This window comes from Myodes glareolus, chromosome 20 (genome assembly GCF_982192425.1).
Source record: "Myodes glareolus chromosome 20, mMyoGla1.1, whole genome shotgun sequence".
NCBI classification, from domain to species: Eukaryota; Metazoa; Chordata; class Mammalia; order Rodentia; family Cricetidae; genus Myodes; species Myodes glareolus.
In genome coordinates, this window is record NC_142045.1 from 38133031 (window position 1) to 38147332 (window position 14302).

Consider the following 14302-nt stretch of genomic DNA (forward strand, 5'->3'; position numbering starts at 1 on the left):
AATGGAGCATGCAAACAAATACATAGAACATCTATTGGGAATTATTACTGCCAACTCAGTCTGAGCACAGAGATAAAAGAAAGAGAAAAACACATGATGAAAAGAAAATACTTTCTAACTATCCCCATATAGGAATGCGGTCATTTCAACCAAACTTTAGTTAATCAAAGAAGTAGGGGTTTCAATCTGCAGCTCAAAGTCAAAATCAAGTACACAGAGAGAATTTAAGATGGAAAAATGCAAGAAACAAATTGTGATATTTAAAGGGAAAAGTGTAAATTATGTTGTTCTTCTTAATTATTAGCTCTAATAAATATTCATTACCTAATTATTAAAATTTTCAAATGTTAATAGTTTTTTAAACCTCCCCATAATATTAGTTTTAAATTATTCTGAGAAATTCTGAGTCACGATAACTTCTGAAACAGATTAAAAGATATTGCTAATTTTAACAATTTTATGAAATCTAAAGCTTTAGCAAATCTATTCTTTATGCAGGATATGATCTTCACAATATGTTTATAAAATTATAACACTCTTATATTGAGTTCATTTATAAAATGATGCAAAGCAAGTCTTCTTGTAGAAGAGCCATGGACAATTAGAAATATTATGTGATAGATGATAGCTAAGTATAGAATAGGTAAATTATAGACATGTCATTTATAGATTAGTGATAAAGAAATAGATGAACTGATAGTGACAAAATGTATAAAATTAACTTTTTCATTTTTTTTAAGTTTATTAAAATATAGAAGTTTCCATTTTCGCCCCTCCTCCCAACACCCTCCCACTTCCCCCACTCCCTCTCCTCTTCCCTCTCCATCCCTAAGAGCAGTCAGGGTTTCCTGCCCTGTGGGTAGTTCAAGTTCCTCCCCGCTCCCTCCAGGACCAGGAAGGTGAGTATCCAATCAGACTGGATCCCCAAAAATCCAGAATATGCAGAGGAAACAAGTCCCAGAGTCATTGTCAATGGCTTTTTAGAAAGACTTTGAGCCAGCCACATTCAGAGAATCCAGCCTCCTCCAGAGAATCTGCTTGGATCAAGCGCTCCTTCAGTCCCAGTCAACTGGCCTTGGTGAACTCTCATTAGATCAGTCGCCTTGTATCAGTGGGTGATCGCTCCCCTTGCGGTTCTGATTTCCTTTTTCATGTTCTTCCTCCTTCTGCTCCTCCTTTGGACCTTGGGAGGCTCAGTCCGGTGCTACAATGTGGGTCTTCATCTGCATCGCCATCCATCGCCAGATGAAGGTTCCCTCTGATCTTGCCCTCCCTGCTCACGTTCTTCTTCATTCTGCTTCTCGGTTGGACCTAGGGAGTTAAGTCCAGTGTTCCAACGTGGGTCCCCGTCTCTATCTACATCTATTGCCAGATGAAGGATCTATGGTGATAATCAAAATATTCATCAGTATGGTTTTGGGCCAAGGCCAGTTCAGGCACCCTCTCCTCTGTCCAGAGAACAATCTGGGGATCTCTCCTTGGACCTGGGTTCCCATTTACAGTCAAGTCTCTAGTAAACCCTAAACTGACTTCCATAGTTGAGATATATTCTTCCCTGAACCCATATCTATCCTTCCTCCCTCCCCCCTCTCAGTCCCCCTAGCATTTCCCATTCCTCCCCTGCTCCCTTCTCTCTAACCTCCTCCCCTTCCAACTACCCTCCCAATCCCCCATGCACCCTTGGTTACCTGGAACTCTTGTCTATTTCCAATCTCCAGGAGGAAAACTACCTGAATTTTCTTCAGGTTCACCTTCTTATTTAGCTTCTCTAGGATCACGAACAATAGGCTCAAAGACCTTTAATTATGGCTAGAATCCACTTATGAGTGAATACATACCTTATTCCTCTTTTTGGGTCTGGCTTACCTGACTCAGTAAAGCGTTTTCTTTTTCGTTTTCTTTATTTTTATTTTTATTTATTTATTTTTTTTTAAATTTAATTTTTACTGGGAACCCCTCAAGAATCAAGTCTCTTGCAAACCCTAGAATGGCTCTCTTAGTTGCGATATAAACTTCCCCGCTCCCACAACCATCTTTCCTCCCTCCCCCCCTCCCATTCCCCCAAGCCATTCCCAATTCTTGCCCTCTCCCCTCTCCCTAACCATCTTCCCTTACTTCCAGCCCCCCACCCCCCATGTATCCGACTTTGCTTGGCAATCTTGCCTAGTTCTATTATCCAGGAGGATAACTATATAAATTTTCTTCAGGTTCACCTTCTTATCTAGCTTCTCTAGGATCACAAATTATAGACCCAAAGACCTTTAACTATGGCTAGAATCCACTTAAGAGTGAGTACATACCATATTCCTCTTTTTGGGTCTGGCTTACCTCACTCAGTAAAGCGTTTTCTATTTCCATCCATTTGCATGCAAAATTCAAGATGTCATTGTTCTTTACCGCTGAGTAAAACTCTAATGTATATATGTTCCACACCTTCTTTAACCATTCTTCTATTGAGGGGCACCTACGTTGTTTCCAGGTTCTGGCTATTACAAATAGTGCTGCTATGAACATAGTAGAACAAATGCTTTTGTAGTATGTTAGGGAATCTCTAGGGTATATTCCCAAGAGTGGAATTGCTGGGTCCTGAGGGAGGATGACTCCCAGTTTCCTGAGAAACCGCCACACTGATTTCCACAGTGGCTGCACAAGTTTGCATTCCCACCAACAATGGATGAGTGTTCCCCTCATTCCACATCCTCTCCAACATAGGCTATCATTGGTGTTTTTGACTTTAGCTATTCTGACAGGTGTAAGATGGTATCTCAAAGTGGTTTTGATTTGCATTTCCCTGATCGCTAAGGAGGTTGAGCATGATCTTAAGTGTCTTCTGGCCATTAGAAGTTCATCTGTTTTGAATTCTCTGTTCAGATCAGTACCCCCATTTTTTAATTGGGTTAATTAGAGTTTTAGTGTCTAGTTTCTTGAGTTCTTTGTATGATCTGGAGATCAGACCTTTGTCTGATGAGGGGTTGGTGAAGATCTTCTCCCAGTCAGAAGGCAGCCTTTTTGTCTTACTGACAGTGTCCTTTGCTTTACAGAAGCTTCTCAGTTTCAGCAGGTCCCATTTATTCATTGTTTCTCTTATTGTCTGTGCTACTGGGGTCCTACTTAGGAAGTGGTCTCCTGTGCCTATATCTTGTAGACTACTTCCCACTTTCTCTTCTATCAGGTTCAAAGTGGACAGACTGATGTTGATGTCTTTAATCCATTTGTAATTGGGTATTGTGCATGGTGATAGAAATGGATCTATTTTCATTCTTCTACAGGTTGACATCCAGTTATGCCAGCACCATTTGTTAAAGACGCTTTCCTTCTTCCATTGTATACCTTTAGCTCCCTTGTCGAAAATTAGGGGTTCATAGGTTTGATGGTTAGTATCCGGGTCTTCTATTCGATTCCATAGGTCGACTTCTCTGTTCTTATGCCAGTACCAAGCTGTTTTCAATACTGGAGCTCTGTAATAGAGTTTGAAGTCAGGGATGGTAATGCCTCCAGAAGTTCGTTGATTGTATAAGATTGTTTTGGCTATCCTGGGTTTTTTGTTTTGCCATATAAACTTGATTATTGTTCTCTCAAGGTCTGTGAAGAAGTTTGATGGTATATTGATGGGGATTGCATTGAATCTATAGATTGCTTTTGGTAGAATTGCCATTTTTACTATGTTGATTCTTCCAATCCAAGAGCAGGTGAGGTCTTTCCATTTTCTGGTATCCTCCTCAATTTCTCTTTTCAATAGCTTAAAGTACTTGTCAAATAGGTCTTTCACTTCCTTGGTTAGAGTAACCCCAAGATATTTTATGCTATTTGTGGCTTTCGTGAAAGGTGATGTTTCTCTAATTTCCCTCTCCGCTTCTTTATCCTTTGTGTATAGGAGGGCAACCGATTTTTTGGAGTTGATCTTGTATCCTGCCACGTTACCAAAGGTGTTTATCAGCTGTAGGAGTTCTTTGGTAGAGTTTTTTGGGTCTCTTATGTACACTATCATATCGTCAGCAAATAACGAAAGTTTAACTTCATCCTTTCCAATTCGAATCCCCTTGATCTCCTTATGTTGTCTTATTGCTATTGCTAGAACTTCAAGCACTATATTGAAGAGGTATGGAGAGAGTGGACAGCCTTGTCGTGTTCGTGATTTTAGTGGAAAGGCTTTGAGTTTCTCTCCATTCAATTTGCTGTTAGCTGTCGGCTTGCTGTATATTGCTTTTATTATATTTAGGTATGATCCTTGTATCCCCAGTCTCTCCAACACCTTTATCATAAATGGGTGTTGAATTTTGTCAAATGCTTTTTCAGCATCCAGTGAAATGATCATATGGTTTTTTTCTTTCAGTTTATTTATATGATGGATTACATTGATAGATTTGCATATGTTGAACCAGCCCTGCATCTCTGGGATGAAGCCTACTTGATCATAATGGATAATTTTTCTAATGTGTTCTTGGATTCGGTTTGACAGTATTTTATTGAGTATTTTATCACCAATGTTCATGAGTGAGATTGGTCTGTAATTCTCTTTCTTGGTTGTGTCTTTGTGTGGTTTTGGTATTAGGGTGACTGTAGCTTCATAAAAGGAGTTTGGCAGTGACTCTTCTGTTTCTATATTGTGGAACACATTAAGGAGTATAGGTATTAGCTCTTCTTGGAAGTTCTGGTAGAATGCTGCATTAAAACCATCTGTTCCTGGGCTTTTTTTGGTAGGAGATTTTTGATAACAGCTTCTAATTCTTCACGACTAACTGGTGTATTTAGATTGTTCACCTGGTCTTGCTTCAACTTTGGTATATGGTACTTATCTAAAAAAATGTCCATTTCTTTAACATTTTCTAACTTTGTGGCATATAAACTTTCGTAGTAAGATCTAATGATTCTCTGAATTTCCTCTGTGTCTGTGGTTATGTCCCCCTTTTCGCTTCTGATCCTATTAATTTGCAAGTTCTCTCTCTGCCGTTTGATTAGTTGGGATAGGGGTTTGTCAATCTTGTTGATTTTCTCCAAGAACAAGCTTTTTGCTTCATTGATTCTTTGGATTGTTTTTGGTGTTTCTATTTTGTTGATTTCAGTTTGATTATTTCCAGTCTTCTACTCCTCCTGGGTAAATCAGCTTCTTTTTTTTCTAGAGCTTTCAAGTGTGCTGTTAAGTCTCCAATGTGTGCTTTCTCCGTTTTCTTTATTTGGGCACCTATTGCTATGAACTTTCCTCTTAGCACTGCTTTCATAGTGTCCCATAGGTTTGAATACGTTGTGTCTTTGTTTTCATTAAATTCAAGGAAGAGTTTAATTTCTTTCTTTATTTCTTCCTTGACCCAGGGGTGATTTAGTAGTTGACTGTTCAACTTCCATGAGTTTGTTGGTTTCCTGGGGCTACCATTGTTGTTGAATTCTAATTTTAATCCATGGTGATCTCACAAGACACAGTGGTTACTAATATTTCTTTGTATCTGTGGAAGTTTGCTTTGTTACCAAGTATGTGGTTAATTTTCGAGAAGGTTCCATGAACTGCAGAGAAGAAGGTATATTCTTTCCTATTTGGGTGGAGTGTTCTATAGATGTCTGTTAAGTCCATTTGATTCAGTACCTCCAATAAATCTCTTATTTCTCTGTTTGGTTTCTGTCTGATTGACCTGTCCATTGGTGAGAGAGGAGTGTTGAAGTCTCCTACTATTAGTGTGTGTGGTTTGATGACTGCCTTGAGTTCTAGAAGAGTTTCTTTTACATATGTGGGTGCCTTTATATTAGGGGCATAGATATTCAAGATTGAGACTTCTTCCTGATGAATTGTTCCTGTTATGAGTATGAAATGTCCATCTCCATCTCTTTTGATTGATTTTAGTTTGAAGTCGATTTTGTTAGATATTAGAATGGCCACACCCGCTTGTTTCTTAGGTCCATTTGCTTGGAAAACCTTTTCCCAACTCTTTACTCTGAGTAGGTATCTGTCTTTGTGGTTGAGGTGTGTTTCTTGTAAACAGCAGAATGTTGGATCCTGTTTTCGTATCTAATCTCTAAGTCTGTGCCTCTTTATAGGTGAGTTTAGTCTATTGATATTAAGTGATATTAATGACCAGTGATTGATGACTCCGGTCATTTTTTGGGTAGTAGAGTGTATGTGTTTTCCTTCTTTGAGTTGTACTTGTGAAGGGTCGCTAGATGTCTGAGTTATTGTAGGCAGTGTTGGGAATGTTGGATTCCTTGGGTTGTGATTTTCCTTCTAATATTCTCTGTAAGGCTGGATTAGTAGCTACGTATTGTTTAAATTTGTTTTTATCTTGGAATATTTTGTTTTCTCCATTGATAGTGAACAATAGCTTGGCTGGGTAAAGTAGTCTGGGCTTGCATCCATGGTCTCTTAGTTTCTGCAGTACCTCTATCCAGGACCTTCTGGCTTTCATGGTTTCCATAGAGAAGTCTAGTGTAAGTCTGATAGGTTTACCTTTATAAGTTACTTGACCTTTTTCCTTTGCAGCTCTCAATATCCTTTCTTTATTCTGAATGCTTTGTGTTTTGATTATTATATGGCAAGGGGATGTTTTTTTTCTGATCCAGTCTATTCGGTATTCTGTATGCTTCTTGAACCTTCATAGGAATATCATTCTTTAGATTGGGAAAGTTTTCTTCTATAATTTTGTTGAATATATTTTCTGGACCTTTGAAATGCAATTCTTCTCCTTCTTCTACTCCTATTATTCTTAGATTTGGTTTTTTTATTGTGTCCCACAGTTCCTGAATGTTTTGTGATGAGAATTTGTTGGATTTGCTGTTTTCTTTGGACAGAGTGTTTAATTTCTCTATGGTGTCCTCAGAGTCTGAGATTCTTTCTTCTATCTCTTGTATTCTGTTGGTTATGCTTGTTTCTGAAGTCTCTGTTTGTTTACCTAGATTTTCCATAGCCAGCCGGCCCTCGATTTGTGATTTCTTCATTGACTCCATTTCAGTTTTCAAATCTTGAACTGTTTCTATTACCTGTTTGATTGTTTTTTCTTGGTTTCCCAGAATTTCATTTACGGATTTATTCATTTCTTCAAACTTTTTGGTATATTTCTCTTCCATGTCTTTACTCATTTCCTCAATCTTTTTGTTATACTTATCTTCCATTTCTTTACTGCAGATTTTCACCTCCTGTTTAAGTTCCTCTATTATTTTCATAAAGATCCGCTTAGAGTCGATTTCTTCTATTTCTTCTGGAGTAGGGTGTTCAATTCTTCTAGTTTCGAGCTCCCTGAATTCTGGAGATGTCATGTTGCCTTTCAGGTTGTTGGAGGAATTCTTGCGTTGTTGCCTGCCCATCTCCTCCACTCTGGATGAAACTCCTCAGCACTTTCTAGATAGAACTCCTCAGCACTCTCTGGGTAGGACTTCTCAGCACTCTCTGGATAGAGCTCCTCAGCACTCTCTAGGAAGAGCTCCTCAGCAGTGCAACAGGGCTAGCTGGTCTTCCCAGGACCCGGGAGACAAAGGGCGTGCAGCAGTGGGGGGAGGGAGGGGTCCCGTGGAACACCCAAGACCCTGCTGCAGAAGCTCTCTGGGAAGAGCTCCTCAGCAGTGCCAACTTTTTGATTTTTATAGTTCATTTCAAATATCGTATAATTCCATTAAATATGTAGAACTCAAAAATATATAGTGTTTTCTACTTGTATTCTAGTTAAAATTTAATTGATTCCTAATTTTAAAACTTTGGCAATTGTGGGTGAAAAAGAGTGAATGCCAAAATCAAAATCTATCACTCTCCATTATTAAATATTGATGAAAGTGATTACACACTATAAACATTTCCACTATAACTGCACTACATATGATTTAACTTGTAAGAAATACAATTAAATTAATATATAGTTTTCTTTTTTTCAAAGTTTCTGTAACTTATGATCAATCATGGTCCATAAATACTATGTGGGAAATTCAATAAATATGTCACTAAAATATCTTTAACTTATGGACACTCGGAATAATATGAAGAATCTTGTGATATCCCTCTACTCTTCTTAAACAATCCCTTAGTCCAAGTAATTCAAGTTCTTCAACCAAAATTTAACATCTAACTAGCATCTAGACTGCCAGGTCAGTGTCCTGATATCTCAGAGATGTGTTACAGTAACTCTTCTTATATTAACAATGGTTTTAAGGGACAATATCACAGACACCCCAAATTAACTAGAGGTAATTAAAAATTTCTGAGAGAGTGAGATTTAATCACCAGAGATTAGTTCCCTAACTAATCTAATACCAAGCAGCCAACAAGTACCATATACGTACACACAGAGCTAAGTAAATTCAGTAAGGTGTCTCTGTGTGTGTGTGTATGTGTGTGTGTTTGTGTGTGTGTGTGTGTTTGTATGGGTGTGTTTGTATGTGTGTGTTTATATGTGTGTGTTTAGCACTAATAAATAAAATTATTATTTTATCTTATTACTGGACTTAAAAGGACTTAAAAGAAAGTAAGGAGGGACCTGAAATGTTTTGGAGGAAAGACAGAAAGAGGGCAATTAATATGATTACACTTTAACTCTTTTAATTGCAAAAACCCAAATCCTGAATCTTTGGTCAGTCTGTCGGCTGAGCATAAATCATCAGCATGGCTTCAGCACAAAATCTAATCAGACATTGAATATTCTTGTCATGTTGTGAATATTATTGAAGAGGAAATATGGACCTGAGCTAAGCATGTTCTAAGAAATCCCTTAGGTGGCCTAAAATCCCAAGGTGAGTAGCTCATCTTTCATTACTTACAAACTTTAATTTTTGGCATCATTAAAATCTTTGTTTACTAAAGAAGTGTGTAGGTAAACATATTTGTTCCTTAAATCAACTTGCATGTCCCTAGCAGATGCAAATTGTATGCTAATTGCTTTTACACCTTGAGACTTATAATATATTTTGATGAATTGCAGGTAAATTTAAGTTGCTGGCTTCCTGTACAGACATTCTTCACACTTGGAGATCACATCTTTTAATTTATCATGTAAATTAATTGAAAATGTAAGTATCCATGAGGGTTAAAAATGAAGGTTAACTTCATAATATTCTGACATCTGAATGTCAGAATATATAGCAGCAGAATTTTTTGACATTAGATTGAAAGTAAGTTATATATAATACTAATTTTGACAGTTTTTATTATAGAGAAATAATTTTTTAAATTGATTCTTAGCATTCAATGTATTCTTATACAAAATATATTTTTATATAAAAGCAAATTTTAATGTCATAATTTAATTAGAATTTATATTTCAAATATTCTATAAGTTATTAAATTACATCACATTTTACTGTTCTAAATAAGTTTTCAATTGTATGATCATAATTATTTGGCCAACAAATTATTCTTGAAATAAGATCAAGATCCAGTGAATTGACATACGTCTCCTCCATGCATACCCCTTAAATGGTTAAAAGAGTTGTCATTATTTTTGATAGGTAGTATGCAAATACTGCAACCAAGACTCAATGATGTTTCCAAATTATATTTCTAAAAGTTGCATTATAGCAACAATCAAATAGGCAGTAAGAATCTTTGTAAGTACCTTTAAATGACATGTTTTCTTATACTATGCCCAGATCAGCATGTCTTCAATATGGTCTCACAGTCATTCAATATGCCTGATTTGAAATTGAAATTCGTTCTTTAGGGGAATTATTGCTTGAGACCCCTTCAGAAATATCTTGCCATCTACCTCACAGCCAAATCTCAGATCCTACTATTGAATTATCTAGGGACCTCATGTAAATTTATGTTTTTTATCTTTCCACATGGAGACCTATTTTTAATGAGATGTTATGAATTGTCTGTAGCTATTACTCCCAGAGACTTCCCTGAAAAATAACTTTTTGGACATAATTTTGACAAATACAAAGATAAGCTGTGAGAAATTCAACATTTTCAAAGCTTTATAAAAATAATATTAAAATCAAATGATTTTACAAGGCAATCTTGACTTCTGGATAGCAAATACATTTAAAATTCAGGGAGGTTTCACATAGATATTATATTCGCCTTCAACATGCTTAGAGAAAAGTTTTTTAAGATCAAAAATAGAAAAAAACTCTTCTCAAATTTATTTATGTTCATTAATTTCTTTACTCTTGAGATATGACCAATATCACACTTTTGTCATTGTTTATAATTTAATTGTTAAAATCAGGCTTATACTAAGAAAAAATGGTAGTTTAATGATTTAAATAAAGTATTTAAAATAAGCAATATTTGAGTTCTTTCTTATTGATGGCAATACTCGTAGATGAATAGGGTCTGATGTTTAACATGATGATCTGTAAAATACATTTAATAAAACTCATTTAATAATACCATGTTGAGGGAGGTCATATAAGACTTTTGACACAGTCATATCTGATAGGAATGGTAAAAGTAATAAGGCCAGCATACTTGGTTCGCAAAGTGGGGTCACATGATGGCCACCACATCATCTTTGGCTTTGACTTCTTTTGTTGCACATTTGAGGGACTAGTAATATTTGTACAATTTGATGATATTGAATTGATGGAAATTTTCTTATGAATTATTTATATTTTCTTCCAGGAATATTGTTTCTAAGTTTCCCTGTGAAAGTCCTGAATATACTACCTGTCCTGCTTTTAGGGAGATATCCTTATCTACTAGAAGGTCTTCCTTATACCTTGGAGTGACACACACAAATAAGCCAGAAGACTCTTTATGAAGCTATGAGATATTCTTGAAACATCTGTCCCTGTACTTACTCAGGAACAAGATAATTAAAACAAAGTAAACTTTAAAAGATCAACAAGATTCGGTGGGCTACAGGGGTTTACCAGGATCCAGATTATAAGTCTCTTCCCACTATACATACATTCAGACAATTACATGGCATATATAGCAACAAAGTTACCTTAGCCCTACATAGAGACTTACTTATAGTGATGGGCAAAGAATGATGTGAAAAGATCATAAGGGAATGAGATTCTTTAATGGAAAACAACTCAAAGAAATGCCACTAAAATCAGGAACAAGATAAGGCTGCTCACTCTCTCCATATGTATTAAATATAGTACTTGAAGTTCTAGCTAGAGCAATAAGACAACCAAATGAGGTCAATGGCATATAAATATGAAAAAAAGGAAGTCAAACTTTCACTATTTGCTGATGATATGATAGTTTACTTAAGCAATCCGAGGATTTGTAGCAGGGAACTCCTACAACTGATCAACAACTTCAGTAAAGAAGTAGGATAGAATATTAACTCAGAAAATTAGTAGTCCTTCTATATACAAATGATAAATGGAATGAAAAAGAAATCAGAGAAACATCACCAGTTATAGTAGCCCCCCAAAATAACATAAAATATCTTAGGGAAATTCTAACCAAACAAATAAAAGACTTGTATAACAAGAACTTTAACTTTTTAAATCTTTGAAGAAAGCAATCAAAGAAAACATCAGAAAATAGAAAGATCTCCCACTCTCTTGGATGCTCTTGTGTAGGTAAAATGGCAATCTTATAATAAGCAAAATTCAGATTCAAAGCAATACCTGTAAAAGTCCCAGCAAAATTCTTCACCAATCTCAAAAAAAGAATACTCACCTTATATGGAAATATGGAAAAACAGGATAGCAAAAACAATCCTGTGCAATAAAGGAATTTCTGGTGGCAATACCATCTCTGTCTTCAAACTATACTATAAAGCTAAAGTGATGAAAACTGCTTGCTATTGACATATAAAGAGAAAGGAGGACCAAAGGAATTGAATGAAAAACACAGATACCAACCCACATACCTATGATCACCTGATTCTTGACAAAGAAGTTAAAATTATAAAAAGGAAAAAAAGAAAGGATCTTCAGTAAATGATGCTGGCATAACTGGATTTTTGCATATAGAAGAACACAAATCGAACCATATCTATATCATGAACAAAACTCAATGTCTGAATAAGTCAAAGACCTCAACATAAAGTCAACCACACTGAACCTCACAGAAGAGAAAGTGGGAAGTAGCTTTGAATGAAAATACACAGGAGACCACTTTCTAAATATGATTTGAGAAGTACAGAAACTAAGAGCAACAATTAATAAATTGGACCTCCTGGAACTGAAAAGCTTCTATAAAGCAAGGCACATGGTCAACAACAAAAAACAGCAGTCTACAAAATGGGAAAGAATCTTCACTAACCCCACATTTGACAGAGGACTAATCTCCAAAATATACAAAGAGTTCAAGAAATTCTAGAAATCAAAATAATAAATAATCAAATAAAAATGGGAAACAGACCTAAACAGAGAACTCTTAACAAAGAATCTCAAATGGCCAAAAGACACTTAATGAAATGATCACCATCCTTAGTCATCAGAGGACTGCAAATCAAAAAATCTCTGAGATACCATCTTACACCTGTCAAAATGGCCAAGGTAAAAAAAAAAATGAAGACAACTTATGCTAGAGAGTAGGATGTGAAGTGAGAGGAACACTCTCCCAATGCTGATGGGATTACAAACTTGTATAGCCACTTTGGAAATCAATAAGGCAGTTTCTCAGAAAATTAGAACTCAATCTACCTCAAGACCCAGAAATACCACTCTTAAGCATTACCTAAATGATACTCAATCATATCATAATTAAATTTGCTTAATCAGTATCATAGTAGCTTTCTTCATGATAGCCAGAACCTGAAAACAACCCAGATACCCCTCAAATGAAGAACGGATTAGAAAAACGAGGAATGTTTACATGTTGAAATTTGTAGGCAAATGGACACAACTAGAAAAAAACTATACTGAGTGAGGTAACCCAGGCCAAGAAGGAGAAATATGATATGTATTCTCTCATAAGTGACTTTTATATATAAAGCAAAGAATAGCCAGTCTATAGTTCACAAGCCCAGAGAACCTAGACAACAGCAAAGACCCTAAAAGAGAAATACATGGATCTACCTAGGAAGAAGAAAGCAAGATCTCACAATTGAATTGGGAGTGTGATCGGCATGGGGAGATTGGAAGGGGAGTGGGGAGGAAGAAAGCGTAGCGAGGAAATATGTATAGCTCAATTACTACCAATAAAGTATAAAAAGAAAAAAGAAAAAAAAAACTAGGTGTTGTGGTTATGGTGTCTCCTCACAGCAATAGAAACCCTAACTTAGACACTAAATAGATGCCCCTACAATCTATGAAAAACAAAACAAAGCAATACAAAAAAAAAAATGGGATGTCATGACCTCCCTTTCTCAGAAAAGTTAGCACATGCAAAGCCACTGTGATTTTATGTGACCAAAGAACAAAAGAATTTCAGAAATTGACATATAAACAAATTTTATAAATATATAAAATGAAAACATTGTATTATGCTGGAATTTGAATAATAAATGTGTCATCTTTAGCCTGAGGATATGTCTTTAACACTCTTACCATTAGGAGTTAATGACAAATTGTTTAGCATATGACAATCTGCCTGGGATGGCTTAGAGATTTCGTTTTGGTCTTGCGTCCTTGTAGTCATGAAAGCTAAGAGCCTGAGAACAGGTTGTCGTAGGCCTCTTGATTCGTAAAAGTTAAGGTTTGGGGGTTAAGGAGTAAAAAATAACTTTATCGATGATGATTAAACTTGAGGGAAAAGGATGGTAAAAGATAGCTGTTCTTTTGTGGTTTATCAATGATGACCAAAAGATATGGAAGGGGAAGTGAAACACATGTCCAAAACCAAACAATGATATGATTTATGTTTTGGAACAGCATGAGTGCATCCCCTCTTACTGAATTTTGTATAAATAAAAAATACTCTGACTGCTAGTCAGTTAGGAGCATCGTGCACGGCTCACTCCTTTCCTCAATGACTTCTTATATCCTCTCTGGACCTGTCCACTGCTGTAGCTGATTCATGGCTATTTTTTAGTATAATTGTGTGTACTTATGTATAAATACAAGATGAGGTGCTTAGTCTTACTAAAACTTGTTATGGCATGTTTCGTTGTTGTCCATGGCAGGGCTGCCCTTTTCTGAATAAAGATGGAGGAGGAGTGAATGAGGGGACAGAGAGGAGGCAGAGAGATATGGGAGGAAAAGAGGGAGGAGGGACAGATGCTGGAATATAAAACAAATACATCAATTTTGTTATTAAACATTTTTCTTAATTTATTAATTTTCCTAAGTACACAAACCATGCTGGATGTTCAGTTTTCCAAGTGATAAATATTATTATTCCTGTCCTATAGAACGAGGACATCCTATACCCACTGTTTTAAAGAAATATATTAGAGAAATTAAATGTATGCTTTGGACGTTTGGGACTTTCTTTGCTTCTACATGGATTAATGTTTAAGTCTCACATGACTTTGTCTAG